This window comes from Phyllobates terribilis, unplaced genomic scaffold (genome assembly GCF_046119375.1).
Source record: "Phyllobates terribilis strain yellow unplaced genomic scaffold, ASM4611937v1 Scaffold_2__4_contigs__length_985480577, whole genome shotgun sequence".
Classification (NCBI taxonomy): Eukaryota; Metazoa; Chordata; class Amphibia; order Anura; family Dendrobatidae; genus Phyllobates; species Phyllobates terribilis.
Genome location: NW_027362762.1, coordinates 87,265,019 through 87,279,615, shown reverse-complemented (window position 1 = coordinate 87,279,615; position 14,597 = coordinate 87,265,019).

The following is a 14,597-nucleotide window of genomic DNA, read 5'->3' as shown; positions in this document are numbered from 1 at the left end:
GCAAAAGTAGCAGCATGAGGGACCCGTCCAAAAACCCTCAACGTAGGCCCTGGGCGTGGCTGCAGGGCTTAAGTGATTCTGGTGCTGGACCACGTCTTCGGCCACGCCAAACTGGTTTTTGTTCTGAGGTCTGCAGTTGCAATATAAAACCAATAGAGAGCACTTTAAGAAGCGCAAACTATATACAAAGTCAGTCCTTGGCTGCTCACAGTCCCCAGCCTGAAGTCTGTATACCCTGATGGGTAATTATGCACACAAAAAGAAACAAATTTTCTGTTGGTACCCTTACGGGTAACTTATTTATAATGTTCAGTTCCACTTACTGGTACCTAGTAGTGGGGTCCCCGCCGGGGGTACTTTTGATTTTTGCTGGCTGACCCAGCTGGGTATTCAGCCATGAACTGCGGGGGCGCGTCCTCATCCTCGACCACGCGGTATACCTGGAGGGCATACCACCCGCGTTCCCCGTGGTGTCTTTAGATATTTCTCCCTCCAGGGTGAGGGGGGTCTCTTGTCGCTGCAGGCCAGAGGCAGAGGTTTGGTCCTGACCTCCTTCCATTCTGGCTGCCGGGTGCGGTCTGTCTAGATTGGTTAAGACCACAGGCTGTCTCCATTCCTTCTCTCCTCCTCCCCTCCCTTTTCGGGGGCGATTCCATGGCAGCCTGCTGTCGGTCACTCCCAGGGACTTCCTCCCCGCCTTGACAGACACATCTATGCGGACGGTCACAGTTGCAAGGGGCGGGTTGTGCTTTTGGCGCCATTCTGGGACCCGGCCCACGATGGGAGGTTCCATATTGTTGTCTTTGATCACGCACATAATGGCGCACGTTCTTCTGGGGCGGGCGCCACATTCAATGTGAAAAAACAGTTCTTTAGGCACACAATACCCGCTGATAACGGGCTGGTCACGTATCCTGTTCGTGACGCCAGAAGATGACGCGCCCCCAGGGCAGTGGGGTACTCGGTGTCCGGGCCTATGGATGCTGGGGGGTTATATGTCACAGTGGCTGGCCCGGTCCGTGGCCCAGGGCGGTCAACAAAAAGGGGATAGTTTATATGGGATTTGTAGTTTGATCGTGACGCCACCTGTGGTTTCTGGTAATTTGTACCAGCGCAGCTGCAGACCTTTGAGGCAGTTGATAGGGCAGCTAGGATGGAACAGCTCCCCACAGGTGGAGCGGGCCTCAGGGCAGTGTAGAGTTTAAAGGTGGGTGGTAATGCTGGGGCTTGTAGTGCAGTCGGGATAGCGCAGCTGAAATAACTGACGGAGGCAGAGGAGTGCAGTCATCCGAGTTTTACTCACAGTTCTTGTTCAAGGTTCTCAGGTACACTGTACGGGTGTCCGACTCCGCGTCGCACTGCGTCTACCAGACCAGGGGTTCAGCTCTTCCTCGGATGTGTCAGGAGCACTTGACGGAACCCCACTTTATGTTCCTAACTAGACCAACTTCCCGCACTGGGTCTTCTCCCTCCTGCCCTGCGCTTCCCACACACAGTCCCGATCGGGTGCTCTGAGGTCCCTCTGGGCAACATGGAGTTCCCGGACCTACTTGACCCTCACGGTGACTCGGATGAGACTGTGGCGACTGCAACATGGAAGTGCAGAAGCCTCCGTTTTTTCCAGCTGAGACCTGGAGTAACAGGGCTTGTCCAGGGGCCCGTCCCCTTCTTGAGGCCTGATCCCTCTGACACCTGGCCGATTCGGGGCGTACTCACCGTACCCCCTGGGATCCCTTCTATAGAACGGAGCCTTCCTCCTCTGCTCCCCTCCTGGGCCTCTATCACTAGGCCCCACTTGTGGAGCAGAGCTCCTAACGAGACTCTGCTCCCCTCCTTACTGCTCACTCACTTCTCTGTCTTGCCTCTCTCCGTCACCTAAGATGGCTTCCCTTTATATACCTCCTACAATGGTGTTCCCCTACTCTACATCCTCCACCCACACCCACTACTGGTTCCCCCTACCTTTGGTTCCCCCGACTCCAGCCAGGGACAGGGCTCAGCAGAAGACACAGTGCATCTTGTCCTCTGGGCAAGGTGCAGTACCTCTGTGGCGACTGAACCCTCAGGGGTGCCACATGCCCATATCTCGGTCCCCCTCACTCCTTCCATATACTGTACCTGCCTATTCCTTTCCACTTTGACCCTTATCATGCAGGAATCTATTGTATTACCTTCCTAGTAGCTTTGCCACAGACAGGATAGGCTCATTACTTTTTTCGCTCTGACTTGAGCCTGTGTCTCTCTTGACAACTGTATGTGATTATCCTCACATATGGGATCCTAGGTGCTTGACTGAAACTTCCTTCAGGTAACCCTCTCCAGGGACACCTGTTTTTTGGGTTAGCAAACATTGCTGTTATTATGCATAGTTTGATTGCACATGGTATCCCAAGGGTAGAACAGTAGCATTTAATAAGAAGCCGCACAGCCAGTGCAAGTTAAGTCTTATGAGCAACAGGATCCAGTGACAGTACAGTTTCTTAGGCAGCATAGCAGTTCACAGGCTTCCCAGTAGTACAGGACAGCACAGTTCTAATGCAAGGGCACATTAAGGAACTCAGCATTCTTTTCAGAACAGTGAGATGGAGAAGGAGGGAGGGTTTGCAGAGGGAGATGATGCATGTGACACCATTTCTTCCAGTCCTTATCTTTCTGCCTGACAATACTCTGCACTACTAGTTAAGGAACTCTACCTGACCTGTGCTTAGCTTCACTCCTGACTTGAATCCTTTTCACTTGCAGGGGCGCTTCTGTCAGATGCAGAACACACACCATCTTTCTTTTTGGCTCCAGCCAGACAGTAAACAACTTCTCCAAAATCCCCCTGGGGCTCTTCTAAAACACTCCTTTTCTCCTGTGACTGTGTTAACCCCTCTAGTTACTGGATGCTTCTGGAGCACAACACTTCCTCTCTCCTGTGCTTGTGTTACTTCTAATAGCTGCTGAATGCTTTTAAAGCAACAGCACTACGTCAGCATGTCACACTGACACACAGAATATTTGTACAAGCTGCACCAACAGCCACTTCATGATCCTAATACCAGCGTTTGGTGCACGGCTGTGCATTGACTGTGGATCAAATTATTTTCATGAAAGATGTGACAGCTGTGTACATGGACGTCTTCTAGCAATTCTATGCACAGTTAACTGATCACTAGCGTGATAATTGTTTCCATCATTAACAAACTGGGTTTCTGTCTTTGAGGCCCAGCTGGTACAAGCAAATTATGATTCAGGCAACCAAATATAATTCATTGTTATCTGTCCTTTTAACGCAAAGAATTTATATTTTGTCCACGTATATACTTTATATGACACGTGTCTTCTATCCTAAGGGTGTGATGCCTAAGTACCATTCACCTTCTTTATAGTTTATTTAGCACTGTCTGACTATTCCTTACACGTAACCCATTGATTACGCATGATTGGTCCCGCTAACAGCTTGTTCACAGTTGCACTTAATGAAGATGTGACTTGTAATATAAAATGCCCCTATTTTCTTTACCCAGCACATAAAATGGTAAATCAGAATGAAAATGACAGTCTATGTGCCATTTATTTTTTGCACCTTTGGGTGAAAGTAGTTTAGATCTGATAGATATACACTTGTATCATAGGAGTATGTCACATATATTTCATATCAACAATGTATACTGTTGTGGAGGGGATTCAGCTTCTGATTTAGGGATTGTTCTCTTAAGCACATATTATTATCTATATAAGCTATATATTTAATAATGCATTGTACTTTATTGCTTTCTAAAGAAAATATAACAAAAATTTCCCTTTGCAAAAAAATTTCCTCTGTGATGTCCCAGGTATTGACCACCACTGTGCAAGGTATGATAGTCCACTAGATGTCAAAGCTGCAGAGCATTATGGGGAAACGCGTCTGGCAACACAAAAAGACGTCGGCCTGCTCTCTGATGCTTCAGCAGCTTGGTAATTGGTGCCAGGCAAGTTTATTTGTGATCTGCAAATGGAATCTCAAAATGTTCAAATTCACATGAAACCACAAATTTCAGCAAATTCAACTCGAGCTCGATCCTCCATGGATCAATCTGCTCATCTGTATCTGCTATTAATCTTCTGTGCATGATCACTATAGACATAAGATTTTCAACAGGTCTCACCAAATTCACTGTTGTTGCATCTGCCAATGGTCTGCTGATAATTATCTCTCTCACTCTCAACATCTCTGCTTCTAGAGATGGATTATACTTGACAACAGGTAGCGGATGGCAAATTAGACAGAAAGGAGATACTAGTGGCCATCACATTGGGGGAGAGTCTCACTTTTTCTCACTCTCAAAGGAGATATAATAGTAGGTTTTTTGTTTTATCTGCTAGGCATTGTTATATCAGATGCCCGTTCCATTTAGTAAAGCCTAAAAGCAGTCTCACTTGTCTCACCGATATGCCCTTACTTACCTGTTTATCTTGGTTCATCATATCCTGAGATGAGTGAAATGCTAGTAGACAAGGTCCAACATGTATATTTCATGTTCTATTTTAAAATATTGTGACAAAGTCACTGGTATGGTATATGAGGGGAGGTATGTGTCGCACAGGTTGCTAGCCTGTGTGGACTGAAACCAATGGACTTTCTGCCAGCATGTTATATGCTGGTGGGTTAACTCACTTAAAGGGCGTGGTTTTAGGGGAATGAAATAGTGATGGGAGGGACGTCATTCCCCATACCTCCACCTCAGGGTGTGGTTGAGCAACGTTTGAAATGTTCAGTCCTTTTTTTTTTTTCTCTGTGTTGTTGTGTTTGGAGAGGCAAGGTCTCCAGACTGGACAGTCATAGCTCAGGAGGGAGCTGAAGGCTGGACATAACCTGTTTGTGCGACCCGCACACACATATATGGACTGTGCTAAAAGTTTATCTTTTGTTTTTGTTGTTTTGCCAAGTAAGGCTGTATTTATTTGCTGGAGTGCAGAGCTTTATGCTGTTAATAAAGCCTGCAAATAAAAACCTGGGTTCCTGAGTCTACTTCCAGAAATGGCCGAGCGAGTCGTCCTACCACAATATATGATTTTTTAAAGTTTTACATTTTCTCTTTTGGCAAATCTCTACAGTCTATGTTAGGTTACATATTTATGTAGGTTGAACAAAGACCCAGGTCCATCAAGTCCACTCTTTCTCCACTTTTTATACATTCTCTTTTGCTAGATATTTATTACCCACAATGCTATTTGTTGTGAGAAAAGCTTCTAGCCCGTCTATAAATGCTGTTATAGCATCTGCCATTACTACCCACATCCTGACTGCTCTAACTGTAAAGAACCCTTTCCAATTTAGCTGCCAGAAGTGCCTTTCCTCCACACATAATGAATTTCCCCTGATCCTGCGTATGATATATGGAAGAAATAAATCATGTGTCCGTTCTTTGTATTGTCCACACATGTATTTATACATATAAATGACATTGCCTCTGACGTGACTAACTTTCCAAGATCCTTTTTAAAATGTGGAGCCCAAAACTGGGGATCTCCTATGTTCTAAATGTGGCCTCACCAGTGATTTCTAAAGAGGCAACAATATGTTGGGATCACAGGATGTAATATCTCTTTTTTTATACACCCTAAAATCTTGTTTGCTTTTGTAGCTGCTACTTGACATCTCAAAGATGCTACCCACCCATGGTGACATCTTCAGTGAGAAATCTTCACATCTCAGTAGGTCATGGTATGGCGCAACAGAGACTCTAGTCCGTTCCTGAGTGCAAGTCTGCATATCACATATTTGCAGTCACATAACGACCTCTAGAATCAAAAAGCAAAGCAAAATCCTAAAGGTGTATGTTCATTAAACACCATTATTACACTGTGTTCCAAATTATTATGCAAATAATATTTTCTCAGATTTTCCCAAATTACCTATATGAATTGCAGTCATTGTAATTTTCCAGTCAAATAACTATTAGAGTACAATTGAAAGGTTTTTGTACAAACTGCCTATGATAACAGGATATTTTTAAAAAAATAAAAAACTCAAACTGCACTCAAAATGCATGTTCCAAATTATTATGCACAGCAGAGTTTTCAACCTTTTCATTTTAATAAAGAACAAAAAAATGGTCATTTTTGAAATTATAAGCATTAGCAGGTTATTAGAAACTGAAATCAAACAATTTTCAACTCAAAACTTTATTCTAGGTGACGTTACATTTGCACATAGGACCCCTTGTTCGAAAGGAGCTTCTGAACTCTCTCGTCCATTGAATTTGTCAGGTTTTGGATAGTTTCTCCTTTAATTGTTTTGCATGAGGACAGAATACCCTCCCAGAGCTGTTGCTTAGATGTGAACTGCCTCCCGCCATCATAGACACTCCTTTTGATGATGCTCCAGAGGTTCTCAATGGGGTTGAGGTCAGGGGAGCATGGGTGCCACACCATAAGTTTGTCCCCTTTTATGCCCATAGCAGCCAGAGATGCAGATGTGTTATGTGCAGCATGAGACGGTGCATTATCATGCATGAAAATGATCTTGCTGCGGAATGCACGGTTCTTCTTCTTGAACCATGGAAGGAAGTGCTGTTTGAGAAACTCAACATACATTATGGAGTTCATCTTTACCCCTTCAGGGATCCTAAAAGGGCCGACAATCTCTCTCCCCATGATTCCAGCCCAAAAGATTACTCCACCTCCTCCTTGTTAGCGCCGTAGCCGTGTTTGCATGGGGTGTCCATCAACCAGCCATCCTCCACTCCATCCATCTGGACCATCAAGATCATTTCATGCATGATAATGCCCCGTCTTATGCTGCACATAACACATCTGCATCTCTGGCTGCTATGGGCATAAAAGGGGACAAACTTATGGTGTGGCACCCATGCTCCCCTGACCTCAACCGCATTGAGAACCTCTGGAGCATCATCAAAAGGAGTGTCTATGATGGCGGGAGGCAGTTCACATCTAAGCAACAGCTCTGGGAGGGTATTCTGTCCTCATGCAAAACAATTGAAGCAGAAACCATCCAAAACCTGACAAATTCAATGGACGAGATAGTTCAGAAGCTCCTTTCGAACAAGGGGTCCTATGTGCAAATGTAACATCACCTAGAATAAAGTTTTGAGTTGAAAACTGTTGGATTTCAGTTTGTAATAACCTGCTAATGCTTATAATTTCAAAAATGACCATTTTTTTGTTCTTTATTAAAATGAAAAGGTTGAAAACTCTGCTGTGCATAATAATTTGGAACATGCATTTTGAGTGCAGTTTGAGTTTTTTATTTTTTTTTAAATATACTGTGATCATAGGCAGTTTGTACAAAAACCTTTCAATTGTACTCTAATAGTTATTTGACTGGAAAATTACAATGACTGCAATTCACATAGGTAATTTGGGAAAATCTGAGAAAATATTATTTGCATAATAATTTGGAACACAGTGTATTCAGCAACTGCAGGACTTGCTAAAGACTTCACCAGGGGTAGACAACCCCTTTAAAGGCTGCACAAGCTATATAGCTTTATTTCAGCACCATGGACAGGGAAGAAAAAGTTTACTGGACAGTTCAAGTTCATCAGATTGTAACATGCAGTAATAGACACAACCAGTGGCGTACTGCCAATGGCAGCAGACCACGCAACTGCTATGGGGCCCGTGAGCCGGGGGGGCCCCATAGCAGTCCAGGGGTGGACATGCCGCCACCGGTGCAGCTGTGCCGGGTCCCCACCATGCAGCTGCACCAAGGGGCCCGCAAGGTGCAGCTGCTCCCTGCACGCGGCGGTCAGGGAGCGATCCCTGCAGCTCCGCTGCTGTCAGGAGGAGAATAGCAGCGGAGCTGGAGGGTTCATCCTCTGCTTCCTCCCTGACCCAGGCACGTGCAGCTTGATGACGGCTTCATGCAGCGCGCACCTGGGTCAGGAAGAAAGCTGCCGGCAACCAGGAGGATGCTGCTGCAGGGGAGATAGCTGAGTTAAGTTGTTGTTTTTTTACTGAAATGCTGGGGAGGGGAGGTGGGGGAGAGCAATGGTGGGGCTGGGGAGAGGAATGATGGGGCTGGGAAGAGCAATAATGGGGCTGATGGGACTAGGGAGAGAAATATTGGGGCTGGGGAGAGGGCTGATGGGGCTGGGGAGAGGAATAATGGGGTTGATGAGGCTGGGGAGAGCAATAATGGGGTTGATGGGGCTGGGGAGAGGAATAATGGGGTTGCTGGGGCTGGGGGGAGCAATAATGGGGCTGATGGGACTGGGGAGAGGAGTGATGGGGCTTGGGATATGAATAATGGGACTAATGGGGCTGGAAGAGCAATAATGGGGCTGGGGAGAGGAATGATGGGGTTGATGGGGCTGGGGAGAGTAATAATGGGATGGTGGGGCTAGGGAGAGCAATGATGGGGCTGGGGAGAGGAATGATGGGGCTGGGGAGAGCAATGATGGGGATGGTGGTGCTGGGGAGAGCAATGATGGGATGGTGGGGCTGGGGTGAGCAATAATGGGGCTGATGGGGCTGGGGAGAGGAATAATGGAGTTTATGGGGCTGGGGAGAGGAATGATGGGATGATGGGGCTGGGGAGAGCATTAATGGGGCTGATGGGGTTGGAGAAGGGAATGATGGGGCTGGGAAGAGCAATAATGGGGCTGATGGGGCTGGGAAGAGCAATAATGGGGCTGATGGGGCTGAGGAGAGGAATGATGGGGCTGGGAAGAGCAATAATGGGGCTGATAGGGCTGGGGAGAGCAATGATGGGGATGGCAGGGAAGGGGAGAGCAATGACGTGTTGCTGGGAGAGAGCAATGATGGGGGTGCTGGGACAAAGCAATGGTGGGGGGCTGGGAGAGAGCAATTATGTGGGGCTGGGAGAGAGCAATGATGGAGGTGCTGGGACCGAGTAATGATGGGAGTGCTGAGAGGAAATGATGGGGGTGCTGGGAGAGCGCAATGATGGGGTTGCTGGGAGAGAGCAATGATGGGAGTGCTGGGAGAAGAAATGATGGAGGTGCTGGGACAGAGCAATGATGGGGGGCTGGGAGAGAGCAATGATGGAGGTGCTGGGACAGAGCAATGATGGGGGTGCTGGGACAGAGCAGTGATGGGGGTGCTGGGACAGAGCAATGATGTGGGCTGGGAGAGAGCAATGATGGGGGTGGTGGGACAGAGCAATGATGCGGGTGCTGAGAGAGAGCAATGATGGGGGTGCTGGGAGAGAGCAATGATGGGGGTGCTGGAAGAGAGCAACAATGAGGGTGCTGGGACAGAGCAATGATGGGGGTGCTGGGACAGAGCAATGACGGGGGTGCCGGGAGAGAGTAATGATGGGGGTGCTGAGAGAGAGCAATGATGGAGGTGGTGGGAGAGAGCAATGACAAGGGTGCTGGGAGAGAGCAATGACGAGGGTGCTGGGAGAGAGCAATGATGGGGGTGCTGGGAGAGAGCAATTATGGGGGTTTCACTTTGCTTGTACTGTGAAGCCTTGTATGTTTTCCGTGTGCACATAGCCTTACAGTTAATTGGGGAGAGTTACAGAGACTGAATAATTTATATTATTGGCCGGTGCAGATTATAGTTAATGGGGAGCACAGTGCTGCTTATCACTTTATATTTTGATTACTAAGTGGCTAATAGTATATTAATGGGGGGGGGTTACATATCTGTATTCGAGGACACAGAGCGGGGGAGACACATGTATGCATACAATATGTGACCTTGTTATTTTCTAGGCTGGAGATCATCGTAACAAGACGAGTCGCGGCTGGGAGATGTCGACATGAAGGTCTGAGCAGATGGAGAAGAAGCAGCTGAAACCGACTCTGATCAGATGAGACGTCAGTGGTAAGTGCCTGGATGTAAATATTATTCTGTATCTGCACTGTGTGACTTGGAGTGATAATGTTATCTGTAAAATCCCTTAGGCCACATTCTCACATTTGTGTGAAATGTCCGTGTGCTGCCAGATCTTTTTATCGGATGGTCCACGGACTCGTACAGTTTTATAGATCCATTCACACATCCATGAAAATCACGTATCTGAGAATGAGATCTAAGAGGGTCAGAGAATGTCCTGCTCTGATCCGATTTTGAGGATTAGAATAGGACATGCTCAATGCGTCAGTAAAACAGGGCAGCACACTGACACTGCACACAGATGCAGGAATGTAGCCTTATTATGTATAGCACAGTCCCTTAGTATATAGTGTACTCACTTATTATGTATAGCTCCACCCTTAGTTATATAGTTTCCTCTTTTATTATGTATAGCGCTGTCCCTTATTATGTACCATCCTCTCTAGCGGCTCACAGTTGGGGGATCATACTGTGTTGGGGTCAGCATACTTTACCCTGGGAGTTGAGGTGGGGTACAGTAGGGTCATTATACTGTGCATGTGGAGGAATTCTCCATGGGGGTTTCATACTGTGTTTGGGGGGTCCTTTTATTGGCATCACATTTTATGGGGCAATGAAAGAGAGATCTAGGACGTCAGCTGGAGGAAAATTACTATGTAAAGGATGGAAAGTTGTGAGATCTGATCTTTGGTGACCCCGACAATTATTTATTTTATTTTGGGGGGGGGGGGGCAATTATAGCTTCTGCTATGGGGCCCCATGATTCCTATGTACGCCCCTGGACACAACAATTCTTAGTTCTTGTGCATCTCCGGCATTACTATCCGTTCTTCTTGGACTATCCATATATTTACTGTTCCTGTCATCCCCAGGGATTTCCCGTCCAATACCGCAGTGCACCCGGGATTCGCTACCTTCTCTTCATGCAATTCCACGTCCATCGTCCCCTGTGCACCAGAGGATAAGGCACTCTTCGCATTACCTTTACCAAGCCTTGATCTCTAGACATAGCAGGAATGTCAGCAAGGGATTCCAGTAAGGCTTCCCACTGCCTCAAATACTAGATGCTTGCCCACCGCAACTTGAACTTGGTTGTACTTCCCTATCTGACCATCTAACAGTGAGCAGTCCCTTTTTTACTGGGGCTTTCCTCTCCCACTATGGGCTAGTCCCGAACCTTAACTATGTCTGTCCCTACAACATGTGGCTAGACCACATGACACTATTCACATAATAATATACAGCATAGCGCAAATGGTGTCTTCAGGGGTTGGAACACAATACTACAGTCCACCAGTCATACATGTACATGATGAATAACACTGTTTCTGGCCATTATATGAATTGTATCCTGCATTTTCACCAGTTTTCTTCCCTGTGGGCTCTATCTCTTACAGGGAATTTGTCACCACATTTGACCTATCTAAGCTATTAGTATTGGCATATAAACTGCTGAAAAAAAGTCCTACCTGTATGCCTCATATCAGATGTCTTGTTGTTGATAAATCGTCTCTTATTACTTTAAATAAATGACTTCTTCCAGGCTCCAGGGAAGGGGAGTTACCTGTGTGATGTGTAATGGCCGCTCTCTGCTCTCCTGATCTCACTGCAGAGCTGTGTGTGACTATAAATGACACATCTGCAGGTTCCTCTCAGCTCCAGCTTCCATCTCACAGGCAGACGCGGTTGCAATATTGTTGCAATACAGCAGAGCTCAAGAGCTGCAAAAAATGTGTTTGCAAGAACACAAAGTTAATTTCTTCTGTTCTGTGTTACTTGTCTCATATTGGTAACTCACCCTTTTATTTAAAATAAGATCTAGAGGCAGAGTTATCTTCCGGGCAGCGTCCTCCCCAGGGCCTGGAAGAGGTAATTTACATAAAGTGATAAAAGATGATGTACCAACAACAAGGCATCTAATATGAGGCTTACAGGGATGACTTTTTTCAGCATTCTATAACCTGTATGCCCATGTTAATAGTTTAGATAGGTCAAATGTGGTGAAAGATTCCCTTTAATTTTCAATTGACTCTGATCTAATGAGAAGAGAATAGCTGCTATGATCTCTGCCACACACTGCACAACACACAAAAAGATATTCCTGCTCTTCATTCCTAGCACACAGTCGGAAGCAGCTGCAGCATAGAGAAAATTTACAGCAGTACTGTGCAGTGTAGATGTGAATCCAGCACTGGGTTCAGATAAAGGACTTGTTGGAAAGCTCATTTTCTGTGTGTCTTTCTGTTTATTATCTCACTCTGCTCCCCACTTTCCCCCCACTCCATAGACTTTAATTGTAGGTGTAACCTGATACCTCACTGTGCTAGCAAGCCAAGTTGAACTTTTTTTTTCAGAGTGCATGACAAATTCAAGAGCCATAGGAGAGTAAAAGCCGAGTCTGATAAGATGAGAAATCGAATTCTCTGATAAGATATATTAAAAAAGTTTTTTTTTATATTCGCCTTCACCATTGATTTATGCAAAGTTTGTTGAAAGTACAACTGTCATTTAAGGGGGTTACTTGAACAATAACATTTTTGAAGTGTTCTCCTGAAAGCAAGCTGATCACAGATCAATTTATTGTGATCGGTGGAGATCCATAGAAGCAATGGAAGCAAATGTTCAATGTATCTGCAACACCAACACAAGTGAAATGAAGCATTACAGGGACTCACTGAATTAAATGAACTGTGCGTTAATGCATGGACATGTGGGGTCCTCCAGAAGGAAAAGGGTTTTTTTTTATATCCACTGTTTGCTCTAGCTGATTGATTCATCTGTTGAATGTGCTCTGGCGGCTAATAAGGATTTCTAAGCCAAATAACCCCATTAGATATGTTATATGGTCTTCTGTGTTCTGAAGAATGTTGGTTGATCGATTATACAGCACACAAAGCTCAGCACCTCTGTAGTTCATTCATGAGGGATCTAGCTTTTTTTCATGCCATACAAAGCTCGGTTGTTCTCATCTCCAGGTATTATCACAAAGTCTCATTCTGTTTAGTATTACAATATAAACCACGAGTTCCTGCTAATTAGCAACTGATGATATAGTGACTGAATGAGGGATGAGTCTAGCAGACAACAGGATCCAACAATGTGCTCATTTCAGAAAGTATCTTCTTCTAATATTATGTTTCTGTTTATAGTTTGGGTTATAATTCTTCTAATTGAGGTACCTGAAGCTGACTATTCATTGTCTATGGCAGGTGTCTGAAACTCAAATGACATAGAAAAAAAATTGTGTATTAAGTTTTTTGTGTTCTTTGAGGGAGAAGAGGACATTTTCAGTGATACCATTATTTTTCTATAAGTCTTGTTGATCATCATTTTTTTTTCAGCATTTTTTTTTCAATTTTTGCCATGTTTTTTATTATTTTTAATGGTGTTTATCATATGGGTTATGGTACAGATCTTCTATTTTACTTCAGTTTTTACATAAAACAGCATTTTCAGTGGTCAAATATTTTTCCGTTATTTTTTTATTCTTTATTTTGAATATTTAAAAAAAAAAAAAATGTTTTCCTTTTCTTTGTCCCCCAATCGGCCCCATACAATACTATTGTTTTACAATTACCCGTTATAGTAATTCTGGCCCCCATCCTGTAATAATGGTCCCATCTTGTAGTAATGTCCTCATCCTGGTCCCCTCTTGTAGTAATGTCCGATCCTGGTCCCCTCTTGTAGTAATGTCCGATCCTGGTCCCATCTTGTAGTAATGTCCCCATCCTGGTTGCCATCATATAGTTATGTCCCCATCCTGGTTGCCATCATATAGTAATGTTCCCATCCTGGTTGCCAACATATAATAGCCCCATCTTGTACTTGTAACAATGTCCCACATTCTGTCGCACTTTACATACACATAAAAAAATCCTTCTCACCTGACCTCGCTCCCTTTGCGAACAGCGTTCTCTTTCTCCTCCAATAGCTGGGGTGGCGCATAGCAGTGACATCATGCGCGGCCGTGAAGGAGATGCCGACATCAGTCACTGGCCTTTGATTGGTCGGTGGCTGGTACTGGTATTACGGTGCAGAGAGCTGGTCTATGCTCTGCAATGAATTTCAACTGAATGTGCGTCCGTGGGCATACATTCAGTTGGAAAGAAACACTGACATTGGCCTGCAATCACCTCAGGGGCCCAAGGGCCATACAATGGAGCCTCGGGGACCACATGCGGCCTGCGGGCCTCGTGTTTGAGACCCCTGGTCTATGAGATACAGAAACTTATTAACAATGGTTTCCAGTTTTATGTAAAGTTTAATCATCCAGACATTAGCAGCACAATCAAAGTGCAAACATATTTAACCTCTTAACACATACATATGCATCATGAGCGTGTCACTTAGTGCTCCATGATGGATATGTTCATCATGCTGATTGTGAAGGGGGCACAGGGCCGGTTTCAACACACTGTGGGCCGGGGCGAAGTTTTTTGCACCCAATAACCCCTCTTCTATAAAGGACTGAGAGTGGAGTGTTTTGTGTAATGGAATCTGTTCTTTACTCACTGTTACTTTGGGAGTCCCTGTTACCTCGCTGTCCTCAGGACTGGTACCGACTGCAAACAAGACAGGAGTCATTACTGTGCAATTCATTTACACATGGGTGCAGCATACAGATTGAGGCAGTCTTTTTGCGGTGATGTTCCCTTTGTTTTGTGTCCTGGCAGTGTTTGCCCCCATCCTTTCCTGAGATTCACTATTCTTCTTTTCCCCTGCGACCCGGCTGACATCTTCTTCTTCTGGAACACAGAGTTCTGATTGTCAGGCCCTCTTCCGGACTGTAAGCCCAAGAC